The 19,727-nt window shown below is 33.9% G+C and overlaps 1 protein-coding gene across 7 annotated transcripts in view; it reads right to left on the bottom strand.

Annotated features, from left to right (window-relative positions):
- Positions 1 to 19,727, bottom strand: part of MIPOL1 (mirror-image polydactyly 1) — a 336,113-nt gene that overhangs the window by 6,805 nt on the left and 309,581 nt on the right. The window lies entirely within an intron of this gene.

The raw sequence follows: 19,727 nt of genomic DNA, 5'->3' as shown, positions 1-19,727 counted from the left end.
TTTGTAGAACAATTACTATGTGTAAAACATTGTAATAGATAGTTATAGAGCTATATCAGATGATTCTTGACCTCAAAGAATGTACAGTCTGATAGGAGTGATGAGATAAAACTCATGGTTATTCAACCATGGGAAAAAATGTAGAAAATGGCAGTTTCAGTTCCTGGCACATAGTAGGTGCTCAGTAAAGTTTTGTTGAATGAAAGAATAAATGAATGAATGAAAGGCACAGAGAGGCACATATAAATACTAAGAGTTGAGAAGAAAATCTATATGTGGGAAAATTAAGAAAAGCTTTTATAGGGAATATGACAACTAAGACCTAAGTGTCAGATAGGATTTAGATATAAGATTTCAGGGAGATGGTAGTTCCAGGAGGAAGTAACAGTGTCAGGAAATGGAAGGCAGAAAGATCAGAGTGCATAGAGAGGAAGGTGAAGTTGAAGCCTGAAAGAGGAAGCTACAGGAAGATAAAGCTGAGAAAGTAGGCTGGAACAAAAGTCTGCAGGGCTTTGAATTCTCTAAAAACTTTGGAGTTTATTCAGTAGGTAATATTTAGCATTAGAAAGATAATGTATGGACAATAAAATATTTGAATCACTTGAGGATATGTGGTTTGAGGTACAAAGAGAAATTATAAGAAAGTTGGAAGAGAGGAAAGAAATAGAAAGTTTCATCAGGTTACACTTTGCAATTGAGACTGTGGAATTCCTGAATAGAACAAGGAATAGAATTAGGGATCAAAGACATTCGTAACGCAAAGGTGTAGATATGACCCTCCTTCAGTGCTAAGGCTCTTGCTGGAAGGACTTATGCTCTTGAGCTTGTACAAGTGGAATGCAATTTATTTACTAACACAGAAAAAGAAATCCATTACTATCATTGCACTTAATTGTGCTATGCAATGTGAAATTCCTTATTAAATCTTTTCAGAGGCAGCAAGCAAGAAGAGTTAGAAGGTAATTTCCAGGCAAAAGTAGTCTATATTCACTGTGTCTATTTCTACATTTTTCATTCACCTTAGTTCACTGCAATTTGGATTTTGTCTCTCATTACAGTAGAAATTGCTCTCATTAAAGTCATCATGGCCTCCTTAATTGCCGATCCCAATGGCACTTAGTTCCAACACCATCTCCTCTGGGAAGCCTTCCTTAATCTCATAGACAGGGCAAGATACACTTTCTTCTGTTCTGCTAAAGCACTCTGAGCCTACCTCTATTATGGTACCTATGATACTACATTACATTATTTACAGTTCTGTCATTCCCTCTGGACTGTGATTTCCATGAGGATAGAAATTGTGTCTTATTCAACTTTGTATCCCCAGCACTTGGGATGGTGTTGTCTGAATTACTGATAGAAACAAATACCCCCTCTATTATCTCTTTCAATCCTCTCATCAAGATATACTTTTAGAGAAATACTGAAGATTTCCAAAATATAATCAGAATGGAAACTGTCCTGAGGACTTCCAAATATAACCAGAATAGAAAAATATCCCCTGAGAACACTACTTTCACCTTCACTTGTACTGTAAATTATTTGTATGACCTTAAATGACTAATATATTAATAGGGCTTAGATGCTTTACAATTGATTCTCTTGTCCCCTAGCCCTTACCCATTGCCACAGTACATCATCTGTAATTCTTGTGACTCTATTGTGATTTCATTGGTAAGGACAATTTTAATTTACGCTAAATGTTTTTAAGTGTCTCCTATGGTCAGTATGTTCTAGTTGGTGCTGGAGATTCACAGATAAAATAAGAATTAATACAACAATACATTTCATGAACAAACTCATTATTTATTATTTCTAATTTCATCTGACACGTATTTGTCTAGTAATAGAGCTCATGGTCAGTAAAGATGCTCAGTATTTTATTATTTTGTTTTGCCACATCCTGACATCTTTAAAATTTAATAGGTGAAGACCACTCTTGTCTACATTGTTATAAACACACACACACACACACACACACACACACAACCTCTTTTATCCAGTTTTGCAAATACTTTGGGATTCACCAAAATTCATTCATGTGGCGGTTTGGAATTATCTTTGGTTCTTTCTCTCCCTTTTGCTCCTTTATTTATTTATTTAATTTATTTATTTTTGGCTGCGTTGGGTCTTTGTTGCTGCGTGCGGGCTTTCTCTAGTTGCGGTGAGCGGGGGCGTTTCGGTGCGCGGGCTTCTCATTGCGGTGGCTTCTCTTGTTGTGGAGTATGGGCTCTAGGTGTGTGGGCTTCAGTAGTTGTGGCACGTGGGCTCAGTAGGTGCGGCTTGCGGGCTCTAGAGCACAGGCTCAGTAGTTGTGGCTCACGGGCTTAGTTGCTCCGGGGCATGTGGGATCTTCCCGGAGCAGGGGTCGAATCCATGTCCCCTGCACTGGCAGGCGGATTCTTAACCACTGAGCCACCAGGGAAGTCCTGCTCCTTTATTTTGTTTTTGCCAAAGTGCTTCTCACCATCATCTACGAAGTCCACACTTTTCATTCTTTTGTTTCTGGTTAACATCTGCCTTTTCAGTCTTATACTTAATTATTACCACTTCTCCCATTATCTTGTTCATCTATCATTTTGACAATTTTACTCCTGTGAAAGATCTTCTTACAGATATCTTATGGTAGGACCATGAATAAATGATATGCTATACAGACATCTATATATGCCATGGATACAGTCACCCAAAGCCATTCTTGGAAAAATCTGGGGGCAACAGATGTATAGGGCTGTTATCTTTTAAGAAAGTCTGTATCAAACCAGTGTCTAATGCAGTGCAAATTCCAGGAGAAACAAGGATTTGAGTCTAAGAAGTAAATTAAAATGTTCCATTTGTCAACTCATTATTATTGTGAGCTTATAATTTCCATGAAAAATAATACATATTATGAATTTAAATAACAACATAGTATATAATCTAGTGCTAACATGTGGTAGAAACTAAGCTTCAATAAATGTGATATGAGGGTTGATTCGGGTGGAACCAATAAATGTAGGCAGGGCTGAAGTGGGGAACAATGATGCCCTGATTTGATATTTCTTGTGATAAATGTCCTGACGTCCTAAATGTACTATGCATGTATTCTATAGTTTTTAAAAAACATCTTTATCAAACTAATTTTAATATAATAGTTTAAATAAAATATACTATGTAATAAGGAAATGTGTGACTGTAGGAATCTATAAATATTTTGCTATGAATTTTTTATTTTGCTATGAAATTTTCAATTTAATAATGCTGAAGATAGTTATTTTGAGTAGAAGAATTGAGTACTAGTCAAGTTAAATATAATGTTCATATTTTTAAAATTAATATCTAAGCTTATACTCAAATTTATTTTTTTCTTAATGTTATAAAAGATAATGAAGGAAAATCATTTGAATAATTACGTTTGTTGGTAGATGCTATTAAAGAAACTTCAAGTACTATATATACTAACAAATGTAAAATAGATAGCTAGTGGGAAGCAGCCACATAGCACGGAGAGATCAGCTTAGTGCTTTGTGACCACCTAGGGGGCGGGATAGGGAAGGTGGGAGGGAGACGCAAGAAGGAGATATGGGGATATATGTATATGTATAGCTGATTCACTTTGTTATAAAGCAGAAACTAACACACCATTGTAAAGCAATTATACTCCAATAAAGATGTTAAAAAATAAAAATTAAAAAAAAAGAAACTTCAAGTATTCATAAAAGCAGAATTTTAAAAAATGTAAACTTAAAAGATTTTGGGAAATGCTCTCTGCTGCTTATAAACAACTGGTCTGTTATGAGGGCGGGAAGCAGCCATGGAAATTTTGCTTTTACTTTTAAAAAGAAGCCTTGGAGCGTCTATGGATTTAGATACATTGAAAGCACTGCAAGATTATGCAAACAGACTGAAGGAAAACAGAGGTCAAAATTAGTCTTTCAAATACATCTCATCATTCCTAATGTAAACTTTTCTTCTAATGATTCTTTACTTCTAATAAGGCATAAACTATGCATACATGACAATGTTTGCTAGTAAATGAATCTTAGAAAAGATTTTCAGGAAATAAAATATTCTTTACAATGTACCATTTGTTAAAACAAGGTAATGAACAATAAGATATGTAAGTATAAACTGGCTATATATTTATTTAATTTTAAAGTTATCAGAATTAAACCACTCATATTTAAAAGCAAGGCATAGTTGTTTGCCACAATTATTTTGATATATTTCTCTTCTAAGATTATTTTAAACTCAGGAAAGCAAGATTTGGAATGGGAAGAGTTAAAAAACACGAAGCAACAGTAACCCCATTTAGATAAGGGAATAGAGGGGTGGAGCAAGGGAACAATACACTAAAGTGCTTTTCTTTCACAGATCTTGGTTCAAATTAAGGTTAAATTCCACAGGAGGATGTGTTTTCCCCATATGGAGTCTTAAAGGACATGCCTTTGTTTCCAACTTCCCAGAGAAGATATATGTTAACACAAACAAAGCATTTCATAATAAATTTAACTTTTATAGAGTGACTAATGCCCTGTGGAGATAAGGTAGACTCTCAGTCACCTGTGTTTAATCCAGGCTGAAGAAATTATGCCAAGAGCACACTGACAAAACTTTATTCCTTTCGAGAGAATGGCAGTAACTTGGTAGGGAGCAGAAAGGGTCTTGGTTTTAAAAGTCTCATTAGAATGACTCTCCCTTCCTCACTGTGAACACAGTTTAGCATTTATGTACTTTGGAAGGACAAAGAGGTGAGGTAAGCCTGCCAAAATTTGAACCTGGGTTTCTGGGAATCTGTTAGTAGGTCAACTGTTACAAATGTAAGAGAAGCTGCAAAGGAGCGTTAAATACTAGAAATTTGGAAGTTGGACTACAACTTTATTAAAGCCTGCATACTTTTTCTTCTTCTATATCTCAAGTGAGGTGACATAATGTTAAAAATGCCTAGAGGACCACTATTATCCAATCAAACCAGCCTTTGGTGAAGAATAGGCGGAGGAGGCGGAACAGCATAGAGACAACTCTTTCTGCTAGAAATATTTACAGTTAACAGATAGAAAAATAAGTCTTTAAAAATTACTTGGGGTCTTATTAACAATAATTTATTAATCTATTTCTTCCTTCTAAGAAAGACAAATTACTTTTGTAAATAGTGTTTTTCTTTCCTCTTTCCCTTTCTTTTATCTGCACATTATTCTTTATTAACTAGATGCCTAATTCTTACGTCCTTATTCTTGCAAAATGTCTCCAAATTTGTGTCTAGGTAATTCACTCATTGACTATATCATCCTTTTTCCATGTGACTTCAGTTGAAGATTGAAGATGTAAAAATTAGTCCTGCGGCATGTGAAAAAAATTCCTTTTGTCAGAAAGAGACAAAAAACCTATTTGTGTCAAACGTACCAAAATATCTGATCATATAGTATACAACATTTAATTTATTTTGTATATTTATGAATTCATCCTTGATGAGAGGTTTAGGAAATCTATTTAAAATTTAAATAAAATAGAGTAACATTTTTCTCTCCCACTCACTAAAAAAGGAGACATTGACATAGAAAAAATTTGATTTTAAATTGCTTTATGAGAATCTTGGAAACATCTCTTTAGTTTATTAATCTGCAGGTCACTAATATCGATTCTAGACAAAATTCTTATCATTTATTCCAAGCTACTGATTTCTTTATAGTGCTCAATTTCCTTCTTGTACTCTAAATTAAATTAAAAATATAAACTCCTTTCATCTTTTTATGTTAGCCAGTGACTAACAGAAGAAAAATTTTCTGGTTTTAGACTGCTAGACAAGAGTAAAGAGGTCTATCTTCTCAGGCTGTGTAATACCAAATCCAAATTTCAGAAATCAATGAACTATTCAGAGAGGAATACCACAAGGGGGCAGGTGAATCCAGGCTAGGTCCTAGGTGAGAGGGTCTTAGTGTTGGGAATTCTGGCCAAAGGAGGGGGAAAGGTGAAATGAAAATCAGAAACAACTCTAAAGAGAATATTTCTCCATGAACTTAAGCATTATGTCTGGATTGTCCAAGTGAAATTTTATTTAAAATATATCCAAAGACATTTTTTACAATATACCAAGAAAATGAATAAAAGAAACCAAACCAATGTAGTCACACATTGAAAGTGTCTGCTATATTTACGAAGGCCAATAGTATAGTTTTATCAAGAAGAGAAAGGCTATACACAAACTGAGAAGAAATTCAAAATTTACTACAGAGCAATTAGGGTATACTTTGAAAATAAATTACAACCAGATGAAAAAGTATCAAATAATTAAAAAGATATATGAAAAGATATCTTTGCTTCAAAGTGATCTTAATAAGCAACAATTTCATAATAGAAGCATAAACTTTGAATAATAGAGCTATACCAGTTTTTTTCCCCACAGAAAAATTGAGAAATTAATTTCAGACATTTTAGGAAAGATAAAAGCTGCTGCTTAAAAGAATCTGCTTTGATTTTCATTAGACATTAAACTTAGCCTACCAATAGGAGGCAAAAATTGATAAAAAATTACTTCTCCTAAACAAATACTTAAAATTGACACTAGACATCACCCGTGAGACTGTCAATGACAATATCATCAGTCATATATATATATATATATATATACCTTCTATGCAAAGTAACCAGGATTAATTCTATTTGGTAAAACTGCAAACTATTGACAGCCTCCCTTTTATACTTCACTAAGGAAACACATTTAATTATTTGATGTGGGTAGATAGTGTATTATTTTATCTTTTACAGATTAGTAAAATGAAATGCATAGACCATTGTAGCATAAAATATAGTATAATATATAGTATAAAAGAGTATAATATATAATGTAGTATAATAAAGTGTACAAGTTTTGTCTCTTACTGGTGGATTTATTTAGTTCCTAATAAAAATTAGAATCTTTAAAATGCGCTTTTAAGTAGCTTCTCTTATTTATGATAAAATTAACTTCTTATTTAGGCTTCTATCATAATTTTTTATAGTAACATTGTAGAAGTCACTTCTTCTATTATAAATCTGTTGATTGATGAAGACATCTCCTAACAGACTTTAGGGAAAGCTAGTTTTTAGAATCTGGGGGCCAAGTTGAGTAATCTTTCTGTTATACTATGATATACTTGATTTTTTAGTACCACAGAACTTAACACTGGCCAAAATATCATTAAGCTAATTTTTAAAAAAATTTATTTTATTTTTTTATACAGCTGGTTCTTATTAGTTATCTATTTTATACATATTAGTGTATAAATGTCAATCCCAATCTCCCAATTCATCCCACCCCATCCCCCTCCCTTGGTATCCATACATTTGTTCTCTACATCTGTGTCTCTATTTCTGCCTTGCAAACCGGTTCATCTGTACCATTTTTCTAGATTTCACATATATGCGTTAATATACGATATTTGTTTTGCTCTTTCTGACTTACTTCACTCTGTATGACAGTCTCCAGGTCCATCCACGTCTCTACAAATGACCCAATTTCATTCCTTTTTAAGACATTAAGCCTATTTTTAGAGCAAAGCTCTGGACTCAAATATAAATGTCAATTCTTATGTCACCTTAACAAAGATTATTTTTTTCAAATTCACTCATTCTTCTCTTTGTGTGTATATGTGTATATAAATATACACACATATATAATATATGCTTATACACATAAGCTCACACACACACACATATACACACACACACATATGATGCAATCTGCTGGTGATATTTTAGGTTATTCGTTCTTCTCTTTTCAGTCTGTGAATTAGCTTTCTCTTCCTTGTTTTTCTTTATCCTAAGTAATTGCAGGGTCCTCAGAGGCTTTGTCACCTAAAGGACATGGAAGCAGCTTCTGCAATACTTCAAAATAATAATGCTTTGATTTGTCAATGTGAAAATTTCGATGGCTTTTTAAAAGCTGACGAGTCCAGGGCTATTTGCACATAGTAGACATTCAATAAATATTTGTTGATTTGATTTATTCTAGGGTAAAGACTGGGTTACAACTCTTTTTTTTTCTTCACTGATGTGCTATGATTTAGCCTGTGTACAAATGCATTTATGAGTAACTATTAATGGTCATGGTCATTGAAGATGTTTTAGAGAGAAAAAATATCTAGATCTGCAGGCTGTTAGGAATAGCAATGATTGGGAGTTAAAGTTTAATAAAATACTCTAAGTAGTTATAGATGACAGACACCATAAGACAGGGTCTAACTGAAGTGCATTCTGATAAATTATTTGGAAACAAAGTAGCTACTTCATAGTTTTTGAATCAATCACATGTTGAGGGCTTAAATTTTTGACTCCTTATAATAAGGAAAAGGACGTTTTCATTTTAAAAAATCAGGGATTATATTTTGGTGATGAAATTTAGTGAGCATATTAAAGCCACATTATTTCCTTTGGCATATTCTCCCTTGTGAGAGTCACAAAAGTGTTTATGTATGTTTTATTGACAATTGAGAGGTCATGAACATAAAAAATGAGAATTTCTCTCAAATTTCAAGTCATGTGTAAATTTTAAAGAGTTAAACTCTCTACTCCTATCATTCAAAAGAGCATAATTGATTTATTTCCGTTTCTCGTGACTAACAGCAAAAACTGTTTCTGAGCTTACAACATGTTAAATTTTGGCTCAAGGCAAATTTACAACAGCAAGGTTTATGATAAAATCTGTCAAAACATTAACCACGGTGGCACAAGTTTCAGCTCTTAACAGAAACGGGGAAGCAGGAGCTTAGGAATGGACGCATGTTTGTACTTCTAGCTCTGAAAATGCCTGCTTATGTCGTATATGAAAGTTACTCAATTCCTTTTTTTCTCATTTTACCCTAATGTGAAAGTTCTATAAGGTGATTATCTGTTTTAATTAACTGGTTTCAAAGAGATGGGAGATCCTAGGATTAAAGATATAAATCTAAGTAAAAAATTACTAGCTAAGAGAACTTCAGATGTTCAAGACGAAAGCTAAAAATCTATAGCATTTTCACTTATTGTCTGATGAATTTCAAGAAAATCAAGTCTTAACGTAGGTAGTGTCTTACACTTTTTGCTACTTTAAGACAAAGATTATTCATTTGGCCATGTGCCAGCATTTGAGCACTATTCATTAAGATGATTTTAATCTTTCGACATGGGAAACAATGTTGGTAGTTTGGGTTTACTATTTCTTGATGAGGAAAGAAGATGTATGTCCTAGAAAATTACTAACAAAATACTGTTATCAAAAGTGAGTCTTTCTGCTGGCAGTCAATTATAACCAAGATAGTTAACTTTGTGTGTGAGGCACATACTAGAAATAATTTCAGAGAAGGACATACTATCTTGAAAAACATAATTTGATTAGACACAGCTAGGAAAGATGTATAAGAAGAAAGTCTTCTTTAGGGAACTTAAAGGTTTTCAGTGTGTTAATGTCATGGTCACACAAGTAAAGTGCAGTGAATATTCTATGCTTAAGTGTTTCAAAAAGCCTTTGATATTACTGACCTATTTATTGAAGAATGGTAGTCATTTTTAAGCTTTAGAATCTTCCTTCAACAAGGTGCATGATGAAAATTGGTGGAGACTAAAATAGAGATAAAATAAACTTAGTAACTAAATATTAATTTTTGAAGCTGTAGCTTGGTGGGTAATGTTCATGAACAATTTATTTTGGCTCTCAAATATCTTAGAATAGGGCTTAGGTATTGAAAGAATAATAAAGAACCAGAAAATAAAATCTCAAGAAAGCTTATCAAAATAATCGGAATTCAGAAAACTTTAGTTACTTTTAGGAAATAAGGAATTACTGGATTTGAAATCATGATTTAAAGTGGATTGTAGCATTATCAGAAAGCATCCAAACATGCCCACTGGTTTATACATTGCTTGCCTTCTCCCTTTCTTTGAATTTTGACATATTTGGTTCCAGAAAGCAATTTAGTTATTAGTGTTGTTCAATAATGATTTAAATGACCTCTCTTGTGGTCTGGAAATTTTGTGTGAACTTTCCAAGACAACAAAACCACATCTTCACTTCATCATGGAGTGAAATTTCAAACTATGGACTGTATGGGACCAAAATTTAACAGAAACACAAGAAATTCTGATTAAAAACAAACAAACCTAAAAAAAGAAAAACAAAAAAAAAACCAAACCTAATCAAATCAAACATATTACCCCCTCCCCCCAACCCCAAAACTCTTCACTTTAAATTGATTACAATTAAAAGTTAAAGTCTTCAGGTAAACTCAATGTTTCACCTGGTAATGTGCCAGGTGCTAGATAATTTGACATAATAGTATATTTTAATACCACTATTTTAAAAAAGGATACTCAAATCTTAATCTTTCAGTGTCATATATTTTTTAGAAAGACAGATTACACAGATGTTTATAAAACAAAAATATAGTTTGAAAATTTAGGTTTCATCATTAACAAGAATGATTATTAAGTATTTACCTGTGCAAAGAAATATGAACAAGACTGAATTTCTGACCTCCAGAAGCTGCATGCTAATGGGAGATAGTACAGGAATAATGAAACAACAGGGAACTTAATAACTGCCCTAATAGAGATGAAGGAAGGGCTATAAATCATACAGAGCAGAGATTAACTTCTACTTGGTGGTGGGGTGGAGGTGGGGAATTAGGGAAAGCTTCATGTTAGGAGGTGGTATAAAAGTGTTCTTGAAGGATGAACTGGATTTAAACTCATGAAGTGAATATGACAGGGTAGAGGATTAAAAATGGCAAATGAATTAAATAATAAAAGTATAGAGTAGGAACTGAAATGGGGAGTAGCGTAGGGTCTAAGGTATTAGTACGAATGAGTCACTTTTATTAATATTCTTGCCATCCACAGAAAAACAAACTAACATATCAGAACCTCGATGTATGATTTGGGCAATTGGTTCTTTTAGAAAATTCCAAAATGGGCCCAGAAAACTTGCACACAGGCACTCTTCATTCTTTGATTCTAGAAATGATAAAGTCACTGTTTGTCTTATTGCAACTTAAAGACAATAATATCTGCAATATTTAAACTTACAGTCCACAAGGTAGCTATAATTCTTGAAAAAGTTGTTGCAATTTTTATAAAAGAAGAAATAAAGTGATTATATGACATGATTGAGGTCTTAATTGAAAGGAAACTGATTTCAAGTTTTTCTTATTTGACAAATGAGATTACATATTCACGTTCCTCTACGTCACCTAAATAAAAGTATATAATTACTCTTCATAGTATGACCATAATTTAAGAAAATAAGATGCAAAAAGCAAATCTAATTTTGTAAAGTGGTAAGACTATGATGTAAGACATTAGTAATCAGTGTACACATTCAAGTAGAGTAATTCTTCAAAGCAATAACACTGAGACATTTTATGTCAAATTATTATATCGCTGTTCAAACTATATTTGAATTTTCTCCTCCAGAATTATCTTCAGGACTTGTTTATAAGTTGGGGAAAAAAATTCAGTCTCCTCTCTTTTAGTCACCTGGTTTTTGTTTCAAAACAGTATGTTCAGAAGCAAAACGAAGCTTAGAGATTTAAAATCTAACTTGTCTTTAAAAAGCCAGTGTGTACATAATCTATATGGGTTTGAGAAACATTCTTTGTGACATTATCAGGAGGATCTCCCTAAGCAACAAAAACTGTTGGCATGGAAGAAAAGTCCACATGAGACAAAGTGTATTTGACTGGTGCATTTGGCAGCTCTTACCTTTTCAAATATTACGTAATTTTGGTTTCTCTATTTTATGCAAAGCTCCTAAGTTTTAAAACAAGTATACATTTTGAAGTTTCTGTTACAGTAGCTGTGATTTTTTGAAATAAAAGCCACTTCTTAATTTAAGCTTTCTTAGGTGATACCTTGGTTTATTTCTTTATTTTTCATACATGTTATGAACGCCACTATTGAGGGGATCAGTTGGAATAGACAGGCAGGAGCATCTTACTTTCCGAAAGACATATGGTTTTATTTATAAAGCCAGAAATGTTGATTGCTGCTGTTTTCTAAGTCTTACCTTACATGGAACCAGTGTTAAAAGTTCGTTAGCTAGAGCTTAACAACACAATGGCTGAAGGAATGGAGTTACCACACAAGTGTTTAAATTCCATGCTGGATCCCTAGCTACAACAGAGAAGAAAGTTCAAACAACAAAAACAGAGTTGCAAGGTCTGAACTTGCGTGTCACGGATACCTCTTACTCATCACCAGGCAGCTCTTATTCAGGGCAACCGGGCCCTCCCAAGCAACATGGTTAATTGAATAAGGATTCTGAACCTTTTGGCTGCAGATAAACCAAAGTGGCACATGGCTCATAACTCAAACATTTCATTTTAGGCAGCTGCTAGTTTTCTTGCCCAGGCTAATTTGGATTGTTCAATCATTTTCTTTTCTCTAATGAAAAACTGCTTGTAGTTACTGTTGGGGACAAACAGCTGCAATTACGGATCTTGGAAGGTAAATTTATTACCTACTCATTTTAATCATGTATACAAGTGATACTAAATTCAGAACATTTTATTAGTAGTATAATTATACCTCTGTGTGTGTGTGTAAATTTAATAACATTCAGCCCTGACTGGAGTTTCCTACTATGATGGACCTGGAACCTCCCACAGTGAGCAACTAAAAATGTTGGACAGAAAATTACAAACATCTCCTCAAATGCATCATGATGTTGGCAAGTTGCTAAGGAATACTCAGAGGCCAAAACCTAAGTTAAACTGGGAACCCTTAATGGTATGTGAAGCATGAAGGGCAGTTTTTTTTTTGAAGGGCAGTTTTTACCTTGAGAGCATTTGACTTATGATAGAGGTGAAGTTGAGCTTTGGTGTTCATGGCCTCCTAATGGAGTAGGGGATAGGGGATAAAGTCCAGGGCCCACCCACGAAGAGGAATCTTAGACTATGAATGGAGGATAGAAAAAAATATTCCCCTTATGAATTTTATAAACACAAGCTAGCCCTCATGTGGATTTTCATCCCAGATTATTATTTAAGTGGCCCAATAAAATTCAAATTAAGATTTTAAAGTGTGCTAAGGCCTGTACATGTTCCCAGGCAGAAGCAAATGCAAAGCCTCTATGAAGGGACCCACCTTCAACTCAGGACTGAAAAGACCCACAGAGAGTAATCCTAAGACATATAAGCTCACATTCATCAATCAGTAAACATCTAAAGAAACAAGGCAAGATAAATGTAGCTAGCAGAAATAATCTCAAAACTGGAGCAGTAAATACTTGAGATTTTAAAATAATCAGAAGTATAGAATAAGCACATTTAAAACATATAAGAAAATTAAAAAGGGGTTGAAAATATGAGATAGAAACGAGACAACAAAAATGATCAAATGGATTTGGGAATGAACAAAATATAACTTCCTGAAATGAAAAATATAATAACAGAAATTAAAAACTCACTGGAATTCTGCTTCCAGACAGAACAGAGTCGTTCATGGCAGACCAACGCTCCTGCCAAGGAACAACTAGTAAAGCTGGACAAAATACATAACATATTTGTTTAAAAGTATCAGAGAAGGGCTGAAACAAAGAAAACTAGAGGAACTAAGATTCCAGAGAAGAGAGAACTGAGAGGTAAACTGATGGTCTGCAGCCGCTCTTCCCCTGAAGGCATTTGCTGGCTCTAGGTTCGTCCTGGCAGAAGACTGCTGCTAGGGACAGGGAAACCAGCAGAGCTTTTGGCAATCTTTCAGGGCTGGAGCGACAGACCGCGAGAACCAAAGGGGCCTGAAACACATGCCTAGTTTCCCCTTCAAAGTATTTGGCAAATTCTGGGCTGTCCTAAGTGGGAGGTTAAAAAAGCTCAGATGAGAATATCTAAAAGGACTGGAGTGAAGATATTACCTTCACTGTTGAAAGCCTAGTGAGCTACCCCATAGGAAAAGAGGCAAACCAGAGAAAACAGCCTCACTCAAACTGCAACCCCGCTTCAACTCAGCATACCTGACTGGATTAAGGTGATTAGCTTCCACTCAATCTTTCCAATAGAGGGAAGGCTAAGCCCTCTCTGGTGGAAACCAAAATCACCTGGAGGATCAGGATGTCTTACATTAAATCAACAATTGATAGGCATGCCAAGAGACAGGACCATGCATCTAGACACCTAGAAACAAAACAGACAATAGAGAAAGACCCATGGGTGATTCAGATGTTGGAGTTGGCAGACATGGATTTTTAAGTACTATTTTATAGTAACTAAGTTACTATAGTTTCTTATAGTTATAAGCAAAGGGGAGACAATATATTTAGAAAGATGAGTATTTCACCAGAGAATTGAAATGTACCAAAAACATCAAGAGGAGACTGTAGAATTAAAAAATACAAAATCTGCAATTAAGAATTGAATAGATGGCTTTAACAGCAGAAGACAGGATTAGTGAAATAAAAGACAGGTAATTTTGAAAATTCAAAACTAACGCACATAGAGAAAAAAATGGAAAATAAGAAGAGATATGTGGGAACACAGTGAAAAAAAATATAAAATATATATAATTGGAGTCACAGAAGGAGGGGGAAAAAGATACTGAGCAAAGCTTTTCTAAAACTGACAAACAATATGAAGTCAGAGATTTAATAGGTCTATGAACTCAAGCAAAGAACATCACATCTAGGCACAAAATAAAACTGCCAAACAAAACAAAACAAAACAAAACAACCCCCAAAACCCAACAACGAAAAAGATCTAAAAAGCAATCAGAGAAAACAGATTTTACTTTCAGGAGAAGAACATTAAGACTGACAGCTGATTTCTCAACAGGGGAGAGGGAAGCTAGACATTAAGAAGATGACATTTTAAAAGAGTTATAGGAGAAGTTATACTTTTGGCCATGATGGAATAACAGGGACCACATTTACCCTCCCCACCTTAAAAAACCAACCAACCAACCAACCGAACAAACAAAAAACAAAACCAAAACCAAAACCCTAAAACAAAACAAAAAAAGAAAAAGACCCACCAAAACCAAAGCAACAACAACAACAAAAACAACAGTGGGAATACCTGAATCAATGTTTTTGTACTTTGGACAACAGGCAGCACAGGATGGTGATCCCAGAGAGAAGGGAAAGAAATGGAGTCCTAAGATTACCCCAGTTTATCATATGGCAAGTTTACAGAGCAGAGTATAGGAGGGGGAACAAAACAGAGCCTGTCGAGAACATAAGTGTTGAGAATTTGGGGAGGCCAAGGTGGTTAGAATTTGCAATCAAGAGTATTGGAGAGGGGAATTCTGGAACAAAAATTGCTGCACAGAGAGAGAGTGAGAGAGCGAGTGGGCTCTGGAGAGCTACAGAGCATTCCTTGAGTCTTCCTCTGAGTATGGACAAGCATACGTGTGTAAGTAAACTACCAAGGCTAAGGTAAGAACCGCCAGAAAGGCGCAGGCAGAACAATGACCAAAACTCACACATGGTTATGACCAGTCAGAGCAGAGAAAACTCCTACTGCACAGGGCATCAGGTATTCAGAGGGCGATTGCCTTAGCTGTGGGGGGAATCAGCCCTAGACTAAAGGCGCTCTGGTCCCACCTACTGAACCTCTCTCTCTCTCGTCTCTCTCTCTGTGTCTTTCTCTGTGTGTGTGTGTGTGTCTCTCCCTCTCTCTGCATCTCTCTGTCTCTCTCTTTCTTTCTGTGTCTCAAAACTGTTTCCAAATAATGTAACTGCATTCCTGAAGAAAGTTTGAAAGTTTTCAATGAGAAACAAAAATATCTAACACCCAACAAATTAAAATTCACAATGACTGGCATCCAAAAAAAGTTATCAGGCATACAAAGCAGAAAAATACAAGTCATGATTGCACAGCACAGGGAAACAGTCATTATTTTGTAATAACTTTAAATGGAGTATGATCTATAAAATATTGAACCACTATGTTGTACACCTGAAACTAATATAATATTATAAATCAACTATACTTCAACTAAAAAAATATAATTCATGATAAAGAAATCAATAGAAACAGACTTGGAAATAGAACAGATAATAGAATTAACAGACAAGGACATTAAAACAGTTCTTATGACTGTATTTTTTATATTCCAGAAGATAAGGTAAAGCATGAAAAAATTAAGGAGAGAGATGAAAGACATTAAAAGGCCCCAATTTTCACTTTTAGAAACTAATAATATGTCTGTGAAGAAAAAGGCTTTGGATGGGATTAAGAAGAGCACATTAGACACTGCAAAAGAAAAGTCTGGTAAATTTAAAGACAAAACAATAGAAACTATCCAAAATAAAACACCCAGAGGAAAAAGAGACCTTCCCCAAAATGAACAAAGAATGAATGAGCTGTAGGACAATCTCAAGTGGCCTAATATATATTAAATAGCAGTTCCATTAAAGAGGAAAGAGTTTGAGGACAAAAAATATTGAAAAAAATAATAGCCAAAATTTTAAAAAATTGATAAAGATTATAAACCCACAGTTCAGGAAGTTCAACAAATCATAAGCACAGAAGCATGCAGAAATTTATAACACATCACAATCAAGTTGGCTAAAACAAGTGATAAAGGGAAAACCCTTAAAGCAGCCAAAGGATATATGTACAGAGAACAAAAATAAAGACGACAGCAGGAACAAAGCAAGCCAGAAACAGTAGAGCAACATCTGAAAATATTTTTCAAAAAGTTAACCTATAATTCTATAGCCAGCAAAAAACTTTTCTTTTTCACAAAATGAAGGCACCAAAAAAAAAAAAAAAAAAAAAAGAGAGAGAGAGAGAGATTTTCAAACATACAAAAGCTGAAAGAAGTCATTACTTACAGCCCTGCATTGTATAAAAGATAAATACTTCAGGAAGAAAGAAAATGCTAACAGGTGGAAACTTGGATCTACATAAAGAAGAGCACCAGAAATGGTAAATACGTGGGTAAATATAAAATAAGGTTGTTCTTACTTTTTAAATCACCTTAAAAAATAGTTGATTGTTTAAAGCAAAAACAATAACAAAATTATTATTGTATACCTATGTAGAAGTAAAATGTATGACAATATCCCAAAGGCCATACATGGTGAGACAATTTTTTTACACAGTAATATGACAGTTTAGATATTACCAGTTTATAGAAACTTTACCCCAACAATTCCTACTGCCCACCCCACCCTGGTCCTCTTTTAGCCGTGTACCTTAAGCTTTAAATTCTAAGTTCACTACAGGTGATAGAGTGTTACATAGTCTGTTTATATTTACCTTATCTTGATTGAATAATCAAACACAACAGTAGCAATGTTTTTAGATTTCAGCTATTGGTTACAGCAAAATTCCACATACAAATTCCAAAATTAGTAGAGGTGCTTTGTAGTAGATTTGAATCAGTCTACTATTTTTTAATTAAGAGAATTTGATTTCCCTTCTTAGGTTCTTTTTAACCATGTTTACCAAAAATACTATTTCTCTTTAATATTTTACTCCTGCAAATAGTAAGGTACCTAATATATTTGTTCATAATGAATTTTATCTTCATTAAACTTGTCAGGAAAGTCAGACATAGTTTGACAGTGAACTTAATCTGTTTCCTTACTGCAGTATATTTTATAGGCATATTTAGTACAGTGTCTTCAGGACTGAACACTTATAAGTTTGATTAAATGTATAATAATTGCATTGAAATGTGTAGGATTTGCAGTAGAGAGTTTATATGACTAAAAAGTAAATATATATTTCAGATATCTGAGTCTGTGCATTAAAATGCACCTTTGTTAATAATCTGATAGTCAAGAAACTGGTGGCTTCCAAAGTACAAGCATTCTCCAAAACTATATTTAGAAAACAATATACATTAGAAAACAATATACAATAAACATTAAAAATAAGTGTATTAAGTATATTAAGATTTCTGCAAAGAAATATCAATAGGACACAATATTTTAATGATTTTTAAAAATATACATTTATCATTGTCCAATTCTATTTATGAAATCCTACATTAAAAATAACTTCAGGGCTTCCTTGGTGGCGCAGTGGTTGAGAATCTGCCTGCTAATGCAGGGGACACGGGTTCGAGCCCTGGTCTGGGAAGATCCCACATGCCGCGGAGCGACTTGGCCCGTGAGCCACAACTGCTGAGCCTGCGCGTCTGGAGCCTGTGCCCCGCAACGGGAGGGGCCGCGATAGTGAAAGGCCCGCGCACCGCGATGAAGAGCGGTCCCCGCACCGCGATGAAGAGTGGCCCCCACTTGCCGCAACTAGAGAAAGCCCTCGCACAAACCGAAGACCCAACACAGTCAAAATAAATAAATAAATAAATAAATAAAGTAACTATTAAAAAAAAAAAAAATAGTAGGTTAACTTATTTAAAAAAAAAAAAAATAACTTCAACCTTTATAAATTTAACTTAAAGTACATAATAAAAAAGAAAAGAAAACCTTTCCAAAAAAAAGTTATTCTAGTACAAGGATTACAAAAAATTTGGTAACTTGAGATGCTATTCTGGAACGTATGCTACTAGTTCAAATGTGCAAGCTCCAACTTAACAAATGTTTAAAATATTTGAGTTTTTAAAACAGTGCCAAAATAAACCACATCGTTTCTAGAGATGACATATTTAGCTAAGCACGAGCAATATAAATCTTTCAGCCATTTCATGTATTTATTTAAAAGCCTCAGAAACCACATGCATTTGTAATAAAAGATGAACAAAATGCTGAAATCACTGAAGCCTAACAATTGACTTATAAATCAATTTTTTAGAAAGACAAATGTATTTGTGTGTGTAGGTGTCTGTGTATTTATATATCTATATATATCTCAATACGAATAGATAGACAGGTTAGCTGAAAATAGTAGTTATCAACAACACAATAATGTCTTGTGAAAAATTTGGGTTCTATACAAACCTTATGCCAGAAGACAAATGTATAGGCCATGGCTATTTTATCATTATAATGCCTCACTAGTCATGAGTATTTAAAGACAGACACTTCAATAATTATCTTTAAAAATACACTATCTACAAAATGGTTTTTTATGCAACTTTATTCAATATTAAAACTATAAATTTTTAATATTCTAACTCTTTTTGTGCAATAAACTAATTCTATTGGTAACTGACCTGATAAGAAGATTCATCAGTTTATTTGAATACGGAAATATACAAAGGATCAACTTTCTCACTGAAAAAAGAAAAATATTTTAAATAATTTTAACATAATGGCTTATTTATAAACGTAGAATGAAACTTTCTCACATATTAATAATTAACTAATAACTTCGCTATAACTGCTTAGGCTTTGCTTATAAGCAACTCAGGCTATTTTTTATCAACAATGAATTGTCACAATATCCTAATTAGTGAAGGCTAAGGCTAAGGCTGCCACTATAACACTATAGGGAGGTAGTAATAATGTGATGCTATTTGCATATGCAGCTCATATTATAGTACTTCATTGAAAGAAATGTGTAGGAAATTCACACATATATGTATAAAAGAAATGGTACAATAATAAAATAAATTGCAGGAGTTAAAATCTTTGATTTTTAATTTTTTTTTTATGAAAGGTCTGGAGACCTACGGTTGCATGGAGTTTAGTCTTAAGACCTCAGCTTTAAGTCCTAGCCAGTCCTTGGCAAATTCCTAGCCCCGCTGAGAGTGTTTCCTTGCTTGCAAAATGTACTACTACTACTACTACTAAAATTACTATCATCATTATCATTATTACGTGGTTGATATATATAATATATTGTTATTATTATATGATTGTTGATAGGATCAAATAAAAATACAGATGGGAA

Source organism: Balaenoptera acutorostrata, chromosome 3, assembly GCF_949987535.1.
Source record: "Balaenoptera acutorostrata chromosome 3, mBalAcu1.1, whole genome shotgun sequence".
NCBI classification, from domain to species: Eukaryota; Metazoa; Chordata; class Mammalia; order Artiodactyla; family Balaenopteridae; genus Balaenoptera; species Balaenoptera acutorostrata.
This window is presented reverse-complemented; position numbering and strand designations above follow the sequence as displayed.